At 48.7% G+C, this 16,179-nt stretch overlaps 1 pseudogene; it reads left to right on the top strand.

Moving 5' to 3' along the window:
- Positions 1 to 329: 329 nt before the first annotated feature.
- Positions 330 to 15,370, top strand: LOC146187783 (uncharacterized; annotated as a pseudogene).
- Positions 15,371 to 16,179: the final 809 nt, after the last annotated feature.

The raw sequence follows: 16,179 nt of genomic DNA, 5'->3' as shown, positions 1-16,179 counted from the left end.
GCGCGGCGCCCGTGCATGTTTTATTACAAGATTGGCAAAGAAAAAAACAAGAATAAGGAAAGCTGGGCATCTGCTCTCAATATTGGCATTGTCTGATATGTGTCATTTAATGCGGTATAGGCGGTAATTCAGGACCACAAAACAAAGCAAAATTATGCTTTTTTTTGTCACCGCTATCCTAAGCTTGCCACTGCACCAGCAATTATTATTCCTTTTACTGTGGCTATGCTATTTCGTTTGGTGCAAACGTCTTGTGATACCGAATGTAATAATATTATATTATTCAAGCAATTACGTTTACGCTGATAGTGTTTCATTGCCATTGCAGGATGGCAGCATGGGTTCAGTGCACTGGAAGAGACGATCTTCTGAGAAAGCCGGCCAGCCTACTGTATGCAACATACAGAGTTTGCAGTGACCACTTCACTGCTAAAGATTTTATGGACCCTGGCCTCACAAGGCTCACAAAGCGCGCCGTGCCTAGCGTTCTCCCAGTTGAACAGTGTAAGTATTTGGCAGAAAACTAATTCTCTACAATGTTTCTCCCCGTTTAAAATTTCTATAGCTTGTTCTGAAGCTAATCTTAGCCCACTGACTACCAGCCACACTGTCACAGTTGTGGCTGATAAGAAATCCTAAACTTTAATTCTTTGTGGGCTGTTAGGTTTCTCGCAGCAAGATTGCCTTCTTTACTTAAGCAGTGGGCCTGCAAAACTTTGTTTCGAGAGACTGTGCACATTATCTCGCCATCCATGGTAGTCTGCATGAGCCTCACACAAATCTAATCTGGCGCTTTCAATTACTTAAACTCCGGAAATTGTTTCTGAACTATTGACTTTGTATATATATATATATATATATTGTTACGTGGAAGGTTATGAATACATGTTACGAAAGGTTACGAATACAGTTAAGTAACAATATATATATATATATATATATATATATATATATATATATATATATATATATATATATATATATATATATATATATATATATATATATATATATATACACAAACCCCAATGTGTCGCAATTTATTTCCGGTCTGAAGCATATACGTGTCAGAAAGTTGTTGAAACTACCCGAACATGGAAATGTGGAGGACGATGGATGTGACCTTCTTAATGAGCTCTCGCCATTCTCTCTCACCTTTTTGTTGGCAATGGGGATTGTCCACAACCTGATGACTTTCCCTCATTGGAGGACCTTTCTGAACTTGCTAGCGATGTCCATTCACACATCATTGATGACTCGGCAGCTTATTATGTTGCTGGCTCCCTGATCAAACACGGCGGCCGCTTTTCGATGGAGGCGAAAAGCAAGGCGCCCGTGTTCTGTGCGATGTGAGTGCACGTTAAAGAACCCCAGGTGGTTGAAATTTCCGGAGTCCTCCACTACGGCGTCTCTCATAGCTGGAGTCGCTTTGGGACGTTAAACTCCACAAACCAAACCAAACCAATCCTGATCAAACTGTTTGTTTGGAGGTCAGATAACACCTGCAGTTGTCCACAGTTACTGAAAGACAGTCAGACTGTGCACAGGGCCCACCAATATTTCTCTGTACCGAATCGTACCGCCTGCCTAGCAATCTGTTTGGTAATCTGACTTTGCCATCTGAAAAAGCTTTTGCTTATGTACAGGTGCTTGAATCGTAATTTCTTGTAATAATTGAGGCTACTGCACATCTCCCAAGTTTGTGATGTTTTGTATCACCATTTGTCACGAGCTGCCGATTTTCAGTTCTGCTCTGCTGAGTGTCACAAAAGGTTTGTGAGGATGTTTCGCCGTGTTCGTTTGAACTGGCGTGTGCGTGTCGTGAACCGAAACTTGGATAAGGTTAGGTTTCAGTCTTCGGTTTCTGGTGTGCAACTTGACAAGTTTACAGGTTAGAAAATGCTCTGTACTAAAGTATACACATTCCTCGAAGAAACAGAACACTGGTGTGCAATTTGTTGAAATGATCTGCATGTCCTTTAAATGTCATGAACGGACGCTGAGTCGAGCTGCACGGAATCAACAAGCATTTATTGGAAGAATGCCGCTGCTTAAATAGCTACGGCAAACGCCATCTGGTGATAACACACACGGGCACAAAAAGCTGGCGCATGCTCTCTTGAAACACAGCTATAACACTGCACACACACACACACACACACACACACACACACACACACACACACACACACACACACACACACACACACACACACACACACACACACACACACACACACACACACACACACACACACACACACACACACACACACACACACACACACACACACACACACACACACACACACACACACACACACACACACACACACACACACACACACACACACACACACACACACACACACACACACACACACACACACACACACACACACACACACACACAGTCTACACAGTCTATCACATCCATTTAGTCATCGATGCCGTACTGTCGCACTGGACGACGTTGGCGATGGAACGCCGGAGCGGCTTCGACGTCTCTGGCTGAGGAGGTCCCTGGACGGGGCTTGACGTATCCGGCAGAGCGAACGAGGGGTAGACCTCCTGGTCTGTGTCACTGGACCCAGAACGCCACGCTCTGCGAACGTGGTTCCTGTGACGTCGGTGCACTGCTCCGTCTCCAGTCCGCAGTTCGTACATGACGCGTCCTGTCCGTCGCACAACGCGAACCGGCTACCACTCAGGCCCTGACCGGAAGGTACGCACGTACACAGAGTCACCCGACTGGAAACTTCGTTGTGGTGGCTGCAATAAGCGTCTTGAGTCTCTCTCATCCGGGTGAAGGCTTGATAAGGCGGTCTTGAATTTTCGGCCCAGCACGACTTCGGCTGGCGATTTACTGGTCTCGGAGTGCGGCGTAGAGTGCTGTTTGAAGAAAAACCGAGAACCCTTGCATAACATGCTGCCCTGTTTCTGTTTCCGTAATGCACACTTCAGTTCACGGACCATACGCTCCGCCCTTCCATTGCTTGCCGGGTGGTACGGAGCTGTATACATGTAGCGTATACCATTTAGTTTCAGCAAATACTGCATTTCTCTTTATTAAAACTTCCTGCTGGGCGAGTTGGTAGTTCATCTTGATGTAGGTTTTTTTTTAGCGCAAACAAAGACAAGGACAAGAACGGCGAGACGTACACACACAAGCGCTACTTGCAAAAGATGTGCCATTATCCGACACAAGTCTGATAGTCCATATGCTGCAAATATATTTCGCAACTTCTCGATTACAGTACACGACTGCAGAGACGGCATCACTTCGATTTCCACCCAGTTCGACAGGGCGTCTACCACCACCAAGAAAAACACGCCCTGGATCGGGCCTGCGAAATCTACGTGGATTCTACCCCACGGCCGTTCAGGTTTCGTCCAGAAATGCGTTGGCGTCTTTAGTTCACTCAGCCTGTTTTCCTGGCATGGCGTGCATTGCCTGACGCACTCGACACTCCCTTCTTCCATCTTCGGCAGCCCCCGTACGACCTAGCGATTGCCTTCATGGGAGTAATTCCGGATGGTTAGCGTGCATTAGACTTAGAACCTTCGCCTGCAATTCCTCAGGAATTACTACCCGGCTTCCCCATAGTATGCAATTTTTGTATGACAACTCATTTTTTTTTATCGAATACGCCGAATACTTCAAGGCTACCCGATTTATCTCGTCGCCAGCCCTCAAGGATTCATTGCTTCACCCATGACAGCTGGGGGTTCCGCCGGAGGAATGTGGATATTTCCATTGCGCTCACAGGGGGGCAGTCGACAGCTTCCAGCAGGAGTATGTCACCTGGCCCCTCTGTCTCTTGCTGGGTTTGTAGCGATCGCGGAGAACCGCGCATCCCTCCGAAACACTGCGCGCCGCGGAGCATGAAGGGGAACAAAAGTATTCCTTCTCCTCCGAGGACGAGTAACTCAAACGGGTTCCTCGATAGCGCCGCGTTTCCCTCTTCCCTCGCCGGGCGCAGGAGCGCACCGCTGGGCGTCGCAGACGCGACGCTCATTGGCCGAAAAAGGACAAAGGCCAAGATGCGCCGAGATCGGCGAGAACCGGCGACCGCCGAGGAAAGACGACAGCGAGCCGCGACAACGGAAGGGCGCAAGGTAAATGCCTCCCCGCTCTATTTCTTTGTTGTCGCCATCTTGCCCTTCTAACTGTCAGGCCCCATCCAAAAGAATAAGGTCGCCATCGAGATCATCACCAGCGTTCTTTTGGGAAGACTCAATAAACATCTGGTCCCGGGCAAAGTCCTGTTCTGTGTTGTGTCGTACTTCGCATTACCACTTTGCGGCCTTGAGAACGGCTGCCCGTGGTGTGCCATCGCGGGAGCTCGGTGTTTGCGGCCTAGACCTCAGAAGAGGTTCGACGGCCTAGTAAGAACCCCCACAGGTTACAGGCCTCGGTAACCTGCTTATACCTCTTTACACGGCCGGCTTAACCACGGTTACGCTTAACCGAGGTTACCGAACTTAACCACGGTTAACCGCCAATCGCGGTTAGCTGTGCTTACACAACCCGCCGCCGTTCTCGGTTACGGCCGCCATTGCCCACAAAGTAAAACCGAAGTGACGCGGAACGAAGCAGCAACGAAGCACCGTCTTTACACGGGCAGAGTTAACCACGGTTAGCGTAACTGCGGTTATGCGAAACCGTGGTTAGCCCATTTACACGGCAGACCAAACCACAGTTATACCCCTAACCGTGGTTATCGCAAACCGAGTTTGGTGACCTCGGTTTGCGTCGTTAACCGAGGGGTTGGCGGCGTCTGTTGACGGAGGCTGCTCGTCGGCACTCAAGTGCGCGAAGCGTACGAGCGTGTCTGCTTCAGCAGCGTACTCGTTTGCCCGTATTGAATAGCCGGTGTCTACTGTGCCGCCCGGCGTCTTCGGTTACGGCCTACAGCCAAGCGTCTGCGTACTGAAGCCCCGTCCTGTGTTTGCAGTATCGTTTGCGCGGCTTGGTGCTGAGCGCGAACGTCAAAAAATGCGCGGTCTTAGCTTTATAATGAAAGTGCACAAGTTCGCAATGCTTGCAGTGCGGGATGCTGCGAGCAGGCTGAGGTACGTTACACTTACCGCGGCGGTGAAGCGAGCGAGCGCGGCGAACTACGGCGGGGTGCGTAACCCCCTAGTCGTCTGTAGGCCTAAATTATTTCTCTTCGAAGCCGCGGCGATCGGCGCTTTGGGACTGATCAACGCTGTCGAAATGGTGTACTCATGAAACATCCTTATTGTGAATCCTATTCTGCCGCTGTAAAATAATGATATTGTAGTGTGGTAATCTTCATCGATATAACCACTGACATGCGTCGCGTGCTGCCGCTCTCAAGGACGAAGAAGTTGTTCGCTGCCTTGCTCTTTCGCCACGCCTGACGCTTCGCTGCGAGTCTCCCCTGAGCGGCTGGAATCACCTGGGTTCACCGAATAAACACACCCCTACAATTGGTGCAGGTGCTGCTGGGTACGTTCCCATCCACCCTGGAACTTAGAAGCCGCACGTTGACCACTGCTTCCACCATGCCAGACGAGACCACCTCGACATCGGCGCCCCTACCAACCACGGTACTGTGTTCTGGCGTTCTACGGCAGCGTGATCCATGCCTCTTCAGTGGCACGGCTGACCAAGACGTCGACGACTGGTTGTCGGCGTATGAACGTGTCAGCAGTTATAACAGATGGGACGACACTATTAAGCTAGGTAACGTAATCTTTTACCTGACCGACGTGGCGAACCTCTGGTTTCGCAACCATGAGGCAGACCTGCCATCTTGGTCTGCATTTAAGAATTTTTCGGAAGTGTTTGGCCGTCCTGCAGTTCGCAAACTCCGAGCAGAACAACGCTTGCGTGAGCGCACACAGCATGCCGAAGAGTCATTCACAAGTTATATAGAGGACATCGTTGACCTGTGCAAACGTGTCGACCCAGTAATGTCCGAAGCGGCTAAGATCGAACAACTTCTTCGTCCTTGAGAGCGGCAGCACGCGACGCATGTCAGTGGTTATATCGATGAAGATTACCACACTACAATATGATAAACTTTGGCGATACTTTAATCGCAGAGCTATGTATAAGCATAACGGTGAGCCGCAATGCACCGGCGGCAGCTGTCTTGGGCGGAAACTTGATAGTATCGCGGTTATCGGTCTTGCCAGCACTTTGCCGCTGGTCAGTGATCGGGAGTGATTCAATTCTGATATTCGGCTCAGTATTCCAGATGCCAATAAATTTAGCACGCTTTGTTTCTGACGTCGGCGCTAGCGAACCGCCGAGTCGTTCGCGTACGGTCTGCGGGAGGAGGGGCCCCAGCGCGGTGTTTACGATGGTCGATGAGGTGCTGCCATCGTGCGGTGCTTGACCGCGTTGTTGACGCTTTGCCGGACGGCACTCCGCAAACTACGTTATAAATAAAATATTTGTAAATGCTGCTTCGTTCCGCAGATCACCGCGTCGCTTCGGTTGTACTTTATGGGCAATGGCGGCCGTAACCGAGAACGACGGCGAGCTGTGTAAGCACAGCTAACCGCGATTGGCGGTTAACCGTGGTTAAGTTCGGTAACCTCGGTTAAGCGTAACCGTGGTTAAGCCGGCCGTGTAAAGAGGGTATTAGGCAGTCTGCGTTTCCATGATCCTTGGTTTTCCTGTACTCAAGCACGCAATCGTAGGCTGAGAGCATTAGCGTCCACCGTATCATGCGGAGAGAAATGGCCCCGGGAATTTGTTTTTGCCGCTGAAACATTCCCAGCAGGGGCTTGTGATCCGTTAGAATAAGAAACTTCCGTTCATATAGGTATTGGTTGAAATATCGAACTCCAAAAACCACGGTAAGAGCCTGCGGTCAATTTGAGCATAATTTCGCTCCGCCTTAGATAGCGTTCTTGACGCATATGCTACAGGCTGCTCATTTCCTTTGCTATCGCTATGGGCGAGAACTGCTCCCACACCCACAGCTGATGCGTCGCATGACTACACTAACGGGGAATCTGTCTTAAAATGCACCAGCAACGAGTTAGATGTTAACTACTACTTCAGGCTCTCAAACGCTTCCATATGCTCTGCACCGCAGTTCCATGCCACATTGTTATCCAACAAACGATACAGCTTTTCCGCCACCTCTGTCCTGCCCTTCAAAACACGATTATAGAAATTGATCCTACCCAAAAAGGCTTGCAGTTCCGTTTTTTTCTTGGGAGCCTGGTGGATGGCGTCGACCTTTACCTTTGATAGGTAGGTGCCCTTACAGTCAATCCGATGCCCCCAAAATTCCAGGCTCTTTGAACATCTCGCACTTCCCGGCTTTAACTCTGAGTCCCGTTTCGGACAGGCGGCTGAGGACTTTGACCAACGTTCTTTCATGTTCCTCAATAGACTCGTTGGCGATCAGGATGTCGTCTAGATATGCAGCTACTTGCGGCATTCCGGCCAACACCGGTTCTTTGAAAAACCCCTGGGGCCACGGAGACGCCGAACGGCAACCGACAAGTCCCGGCATGGTGTTTGTTAATTGTGGATAACTCTGCCGTTGCGTCATCGACCCCAGTTTCTCCAGATTTACGAGATCAGACATTGTAATTAACATGAGGCGCCTTTTTCAAGACGCTATTTTTTCATTGTTTGAGGGTATACTGCGCAAAAAAGAAAATGACAAAGAAATAAAAGCATAATTTCTGGGCTAATCTATTAGGATTGCGTATGGCTGCGTAGGGGCGAAATGAGTCACTCCAGTCACGAGCTCTATGCAACATGCTTGAGCGTGGAGATGTGCACATCCTGAAGGCAAACTCAACCAGAAACACATGTCGGCAAATACAGGTAATCACAAATATCTACTAGATACCTCTGCGGCGGGGACGAATATATCGTTCCGCTCGACTAGAACAGCAGAGTTTGTAACCGAGCGACGGGTTGAAGAGCTTAATGTAAAGCAATAATTGATGTGAGGCGTGAAATGCATTCGTTGTCCGCTTGTTTTCTGACATTAGGAAAAGTAAGCTTTTCATTCTCGTGAGAGCAGAAAAGCGCGCGCAAGTTTGAAAAACGTAACCCTGGCAGTTCCGTGCAAATCCATTAAATGTGTTCGCAGAAGTGTCAGCAATACATGCTGACTCCCAACACGCAGGCATTCGCGTGATTTACCTGCCTGCCTTGGTGAGTCAGCGCACACTAATTAAAAAAATGCTTGAGAGAGAGAAGTTGCAATAAGGTAGCAACACAAAAACTCTTTAGAAGCACAAGCAAACCTGCGTGTGCAGGAAACTGCCAGCAAAAGAAACGATTAGAGAAGGCACAGTACGCCCCGCGAATTTGCAAAAGCTGATGTGAAGGTGAAGCATGTTATCACACGGGCGAAAAGTACGGAGACGCACATGTAGTTCAAGTAAATATTGGTGCCAGCATGACGCTTATAACTTTGCTTGTGAATGAGGTAGGGCATTTTATTATTACATTAAAATTTTTTTTTAAATCTTGGAACACTCTTGTCGCGCCTCCTTGATGTTGCATCGGTCTTGAGGAAACTTTTCAGGCCCTGTTAGGTTCTTGCGAAGTCGGCAACCAGAGGTAACCAAGGCAACGGAGATAACAAAGCTGACGAAGCACGAAGCGGTTTCTTATCGTTGTTGGCTGTGCATGGCGGAAGTAGAATGGTGGCGAAGGCTGGGCCCAAAAGCGGTTCAGCGGTACCGCAGCATAGCCACAGGTCGGGGGGCCAACCACTCAGACTAAGAAATTGTAGTACTACAAATTTAAAAGTATCAATCACCATAAAAAGAATAGACATTTTGATAACTTCGCTTGTGAATGAGGTAAGGTATATTATAAATACATTCTTAATTAAAAAAAAAAATCTTGCAACACTCTTATCGCCCCACCCCCTTGATGTTGCATCGGTCAGGAGGCGCTGCCAGAGGTAACCAAGGCAACGGAGATAACGAAGCTGACGAAGCACGAAACGGTTTCTTATCGCTTTCTGCTGCTCGTCTGCTGTGGAGCGGGCCTTGGTGCACCGGGAAAGCGTAATTTAGTTCGCAAGTCTGAAAATGTCCCTTTCGCGAAGATTTCGACGTCTTTGCTGGTCGCTGCTCTGTTGCCATTTGGTGAGATTTAATATCCTCCTGCAGCCGTGTTTTTTTGGTTTCGTCCCCTTCGTCGTGCGGGCAGTGCGAAGACTTTTTGCTGCATTGTATTGCGCTTAGCTTTTTATCGCAAGATGAGCCCGCGCAAAGTGAGGAAGCGATGCTCTGTGGCACATTGCAACAGCGTGGACTCAACCGTCGGTGTCTTATTACACCGCTTCCCGGCTGACTTTCACACAGGCTATGGTTATGAACAAAACAACTAGTTCCCTATAAAGTAAGCGGCCGTCGTCAGGGAATGGCAATGCACATACAATCAATGTAAGATACAGATTATCGACGAACTGACAAGCAGCGGCAAGATATATTTCCTGAACGTATTGGGTGCTTTATTTCTTGAACACTAGCGGGAGGTCCAATGACGAATGTCTAACGTATTTTTATGATCATGTAAGTTTTTAATATTGGATGCACCGGTTTATGCGGGCTAGACTGAAGTCTCATCGACGCTCGCACGTACTGAAAACGCAGTGAAAGGCTAGGCTAGCGTACTTTTTGCGCCACATGTAAATAGAGGTATGCGAAGATTGCTTGAAGACAGAAATTATGCCAGCGCTTACTGATGACTTTTTTTAAATGTGGGCGAATACATATGAACTAGTAGTCCTACTCAAAACGAAATGAATGAATGAGAGCACATAGCAATGAACGAAACCACATAATGGACGACGTGAAAAAAAAAAATCGCGACTTAGTGCAAGAATATGATACAAACGTATAAAACTGTACAGAAATATGTGAGAATATTAATGAACTGTACTAGGTCGTGAATAAATTAAGCTGCTAAATTTGAAAACACACAAGAGAAAGGCAGAATGATTAAAGTCCTCAAACACGATTACTTGCACCTCCTCAGCTTTAGGTGCTTTACCTGCTCAGCTTTAGAGGTCTGCTCTTGGTTTAGCGACTTGGCATAAAAACGCAATCGCATGAGGACGTAGAATTTCACTATGTTAAGCGTATTTCTTTGTCATGAGTAGGGCAACCAAACTTGGAAACCTCCGCGCTTTGCAAAAACAAAGCAAATTCACGCATGCTATTTGCGTTAATCTTTCTTGAACTGTTCTTGAACAGCTCTTTCTTGAGCTGTTCCTTCCCGAGGCTGCAGAAGACTAAGGTAACGTTCAAAAGCCTCGGGAAGGAACAGCTGTTTACATTAGGTAGTGAAGTATTGGAAGTAGTAGGCGAATATGTCTACTTAGGACAGGTAGTAACCGTTGATCAGGACCATGAAAAGGAATTAACGAGAAGAATAAGATTGGGATGGAGCGCATTTGGCAAGCACTCGAAGATAATGACTAGCAGCTTACCGGTATCGCTCAAGAGCAAAGTATGCAACAGTTGCATCTTACCTGTAGTCACCTATGAGGCTGAAACGTGGAGGCTCACCAAAAGGGTTCTACTTAAGTTGAGGACAATCCAGAGGGCTATGGAGCGAAACATGGTAGGGGTAACATTAAGAGATAGGAAGCGTGCAAAGTGGGTCAGAGGAATAACTCAAGTTACAGAAATTCTAGCGGAAATTAAGAAGAAGAAATGGACATGGGTAGGACATGTAGTGCGAAGAGAGGATAACGGATGGTCGCTTAGGGTAACAAGCTAGATTCCAAGGGAAGGAAAGCGTAGCAGGGGGTGGCGGAAGTTAGGTGAGCGGATGAGGTTAAGTTCGCAGGGGTCAAGTGGGTGCGGCTAGCACAGAACCGGGTTAAGTGGAGAAATATGGGAGAGGCCTTCGCCCTGCAGTGGGTATAGTCGGGCTGATGATGATGAGAAGAGTAGGAATGCGCATCAGCCCATAACCGCTCGGCGCAGCAGAAAGGACGAATGCCAGATGACCACTTCACCACCGTAGCTGATACGCTGCTGCAGCAGTCGCCACGCACGCAAGTCAAGCGTTGGAAGCTTCCTCCGCAGCCGCGTCTCGACAAGCAAGATGCTGTCATCATAATCAAGCCTAGAGGAACACTGGATCTCAGCAAATTCAGGGGAAGCAACACTCTCGGAAGCTCCTTGCACACGGCAGCAGGCATTCACAACATATCAGCAGCGCTCAGCGTTTGGCCCATTTGGGAACAAAACATCATCGTCGTCGGCTTGCGAGACGCCGAAATAATCAGAAAGATCCTCGCAATTCAAGAACTTAAACTAGGGGACACAGTACACTCAGTGTACTCCTACCTCCTGCCCTCTGACGGCACTTGTAAAGGAGTGTTACAGGCGGACCCTATGGTTTCCAACGAAGACATCATAGAAGCGCTTCGCGCCCCGGACGCACCAGTGGGGAGTGTGAGAAAATTACGTTCCTCCAACAAAGGGGCCGTCAGTTTCGTAGGAAGAAAGGTCCCTTTTCACTTCTTGTACTACGGTGAGGCGCTTCCCGTGCGCCTGTAGAATAAAACAACACCAGCCTGTTTACTGTGCGGGAAACTTGGACACCGTGCGAATGTCTGCCCTTGCCCTGCGCAGTCACGATGTCCGCAGTGTGGTCAGGACGATATTCAAGAAGCTTATGACGGCCAACCCAAGTGCACGGTGTGCCAAAGCCCACATCCCATGGGGTCGATCAATGCAAGTACCGAACATCGCAACCATCCAAATCCAAGACAGGCCAAGACAGTCACCAGTCCGGGGCCAAGTTTCGAGACCGGTTTTTCCGCAGAGGCACATCGAGCAGCGGGGACCGACTGACCAAACAGGCCCAGTCCAAAAGCAGCAACTCAGCACCACACGGCTCACGGTCATCAAGCAAAGGACCTGGCACTACCGACAAGGCGTCGCACCCCACCGGCAGTCGTGCAGCTGAGAAGACAACAGGGCCCCATAACAAGGAGCAGCGCAACGACGGCAAGGTGAGCTGGGCAGATGTAGCTGCATCCTCCCCCGTGGCGTTGGTTTACAAACAACGTAAAGCAGATATGAAGAAACTAAAGTAAAAAAATAGGAAACTAAAAGAGCAATTAGGCATCGCAGCCAACCGGAACAACACATTACCTCCATTGATGCAACAGGCTTGTCCAATGGAGGAGGACAAGGAAGAGGTACACCCTTCGTGCCCACAGCAACTGACTACTAGCACCATCGACAGGCAGAGATGCCACAGCAGGTGCCAATGCCGCAGGTACCACAAGAGCAGGCAGCAGCACCGCGCGCACCCAAGCCGCAGTTTACCGAGAACATTGAAACACAGCACCGCATTACCCGCTTGGAAAACACAGTCAAATATCTCATGGAGAATAAATGACAAATTATGATCGAGACGACAATCGAAAGCATGTTAGAATCACTCATTAACCCAATGATGAAAAAACTTGAACCAGTTCTAATCAGGACGCAAGTGCAGGAGATTAGAATTGACCGAAAAATTCACGAATTTTCATGTTTCTCAGAACAAGGGCACAAAACTGCAGGGCAAAATGGGAAATCGTCGCCTGGTCATCCCTGAACTTGATAAAGAATCTGAAGATTCACCACAGGATCAGACACACATTTCTAATCCTCAACATGGCACCACAACCAATACCTAAACTCACCATTCTACAATGGAACTGCAGAGGACTAAAGCGTAAGAGAGAATCATTACAGCAATACATAGACTATTATTCTCCTGCGCCGCAAATAATAGCCTTGCAAGAAGTGAATATGGAGGCTAAGATCAGAGGATACTCAACACATCAAACAAACCCCTCGACATGCATTTTGGTCCACAAATCATGCACAGCAGCCACTGTAAACCTTGATCTCAGTTCAGTTCAGTCGTTCAGTCGTGTCCGACTCTTCGTGACCCCATGGACCATGTCACGCCACGCTTTCCGGTTTCTCACTATCTTCCTAACATCACATAACTTCATCTGCAGTGCCTCGAGGACGCCATCTAACCATGGCGTTCGCTGCCTACCCCTTCTCCGGCGACCCTCAACCTTTCCCAACATCAAATCTTTCTCCAGCGACTCCTCTCTTCTCATCAGATGACCAAAGTAGCTGAGCTTTAACTTTAGAATTTGACCCTCCAATGAGCAGTCAGGGTTTATGGTCGATAATATCGACTGATTTGATCTTCTGGCAGTCCAAGGAACTCTCAAGAGTCTTCGCCAGCATCACAATTCAAATGCGTCAATTCTTCGGCTGTCAGCCTTTTTCACAGTCCAACTCTCGCATCCATACATCACAACTGGAAAGACCATAGCACGAGTTATACGGATCTTGGTTGGCAGACTAATGTCTCTGCTCTTTACTAGGCGGTCAAGACTGACCATTGCTCTCTTTCCCAGAAGCAGGCGTCTCCTAATTTCATGGCTGCAGTCTCCTTCCTTGATCTACACAGCGACATTGAATATACCGTCATAAAGTTGCTACCACAACACCGTAACAGCAAGGGCACCTATATGCTCAATGTATAGTCGCCCCAAACAGCGCCGCGTGGCCTTTGACGCTACCTTTATCAAGGCACTAAGAGAAGCTCATACAGCTCCCCTAGCTATAGTCGGCGACTTTAACGCTTCTAGCCCATTATGGGGATATCCAAAGGAAGACACTAAAGGCAGAAAACTAGCTTCCGCCATCGCTGACATGGCACTTACCTTGCTTACTGACCCGCAGCATCCGACCAGCGTAACTCGGGATACCAGCCCCGACCTCGCGCTCGTCCGCAACGCCCGCCACTATGAGTGGCTTAATACGGGAGAGACCTTAGGCAGCGATCCCTGCGTTCTGCAGACCATCTCTGAAAGCAACAAACACAGCAAACGCCGTGACAGACTGGGAGAAATTCAGAAAGGACATTAAAGTAGTTACATCGGAACAAATAACTAGTTACGAAGAGTGGGCGGCATCCATTTTCGACCTTAAATAAAACCTCACCGAAACCCTTGCCACCACGGAGGATCACCCAGCTGTTCACAACCATCTCCTACACCTTTGGGAAGCTAGAGGTAGTCTCATAAAACGGTGGAAGAAACAAAGGCACAATCGAAAACTCAGAATTCGAATAGCGAAGCAAACTACTCAAGCAGACCGATACGCATGGAACCTCGCTCGCACCAATTGGCTAAACAGGTGCGAATCCCGCAAAGGTCGTCTAGACAGCAAGACTACGTGGAACATTTTCCGATGCCTAATTGATCCACCGAAATCGAAGAGTGAACAACGTAGAAATTTGCATCGAGCCTTACACAACTTTCAAGGCACGGATGACAAACTCGTGGATGAACTCACGCGTCACTATATCTGCACTTCAAGAGACGCAGAACCCTCAAATCCAGAATACCGGAGGGAACCGAACGAAGACCTACATAAAGACTTCACTTTAGAAGAAATCATAGCAGCCCTAGCAGATATGCGCTGAGGTACAGCCCCGGGACGGTAGGATTTCTAACGGTAGGACTTACGGTAGGACTTCTAACCAACCTCGGCACGGAGACACTGCAGCAACTTACGGATTAGGTTAACGAATGCTGGCGCATCGGCACCATTCCACAGGCATGGAAAACAGCCAATGTACACTTTATCCCCAACTCGGCAAGCAAATCAGCATTGAAAACCTACGGCCCATATCCCTCACGTCGTGCGCAGGCAAACTCATGGAAAAGGCAGTCTATGCCAGTCTCTGCATCTATAGGAGAACGAGCTACTGCCACACACGATGCTTGGATTCAGAGCACATCTGTCCACCCATGATGTGCTTCTGCAACTCAAACGCGAAGTCATTGATTCAACACGCAGAAACAGTGACCGAGCACCTCTATCCCTCGACCTCAAAGGAGCGTTTGGCAATGTCAAACACTCCACAATCCTCCAGACCACGAACTGTGGCCAGCGAGTCTACTCAGACATCTGTGATTTGCTTAAAGACAGAACGGTCAACATCGGCATCGGCACTAAACAAACATCGCAAGTAAAGATGGGCACGAGAGGCACTTCGCAAGGGGTAGTATTATCCCCACTTCTGTTCAATATTGCACTCCGAAATCTTCCATCTCTTCTAAATCAGATACAGGGCATGCGACACGCCCTGTACGCTGACAATATAACCATCTGGACAACCACGGGTACTATGGGAAGGATTGAAGGAAAACTACAAACAGCGGTAACAACAGTTCAGAATTATGCACGAGCGTGTGGACTAACCTGCTCTCCCGAAAAATGTGGACTCCTTGTCTTCCGCCAGCAAAAAAATCAGGCCACGATCGACATCCACGTTGACAACTCTCCCATCAAGGAAGTTTAGACCGTCAAGATACTGGGTCTGTACATCAATAACAAGGGCAACAACCACCTCGCCATCCAGAAACTTCGCCTCGTTAGCGAGCAAGTCGTCAGGATGATCGCCAGAATAACGACACGAAAATCAGGGATACGCGAAGAAGATACTCTCCGACTGGTGCAGGCTTTCGTCGTGAGCCGCATCGTCTATGCAGCACCCTACCTCCGTCTGAAGAAGTTTGACGTCAGGAACATCGACGTCATAATCAGAACAGCCTACACGAAGGCCCTGGGCCTCCCTCTTACGGCATCGACGGATGACAACACGGTAGACGAGCTGATAGAGGCACACCTCACTTCACAGGTGGTACGACTCTCTACGACTCTGACTGGCCAACTTGCATCAATTGTCCCCGACAGCTAGACCCTAAAAGCGACATCCCAGCCTCGCGGAGACGACAATTCAAGGGAACGCCATTGCCCAGGAATATGCACCCCAATTTTAATCGGCCAAGACGACAAGCACAAGCGGAAGCTATAAAAAGGACACTACGGCGGGCGCGAGGGCGCCTTCTATGTCGATGCTGTGGGTCCTGAACGGGGAATGGCGGCCGTTGCGGTAGTGCACCAAAATCACACAGTGGATGGACTAATATAGTTCAGCCAAGACACACTGGCTGCGGAAGAAGTGGCGATTGCCCTAGCTGCAACACACACTACCTCATAATACATTCTTACAGATTCACACACAGCATATCGCCATTACCTCAGGGGCAGGATTGCACTACTAGCAGCTAAAATCCTGCAAGATAGTTACACCCGTGGCTACCCACC

This window comes from Amblyomma maculatum, chromosome 5 (genome assembly GCF_055883805.1).
Source record: "Amblyomma maculatum isolate TAMU_Amacu chromosome 5, ASM5588380v1, whole genome shotgun sequence".
In the NCBI taxonomy this organism is placed as follows: Eukaryota; Metazoa; Arthropoda; class Arachnida; order Ixodida; family Ixodidae; genus Amblyomma; species Amblyomma maculatum.
The sequence above is the reverse complement of the archived record's forward strand: the minus strand, read 5'-3'. Positions and strand labels throughout refer to the sequence as shown.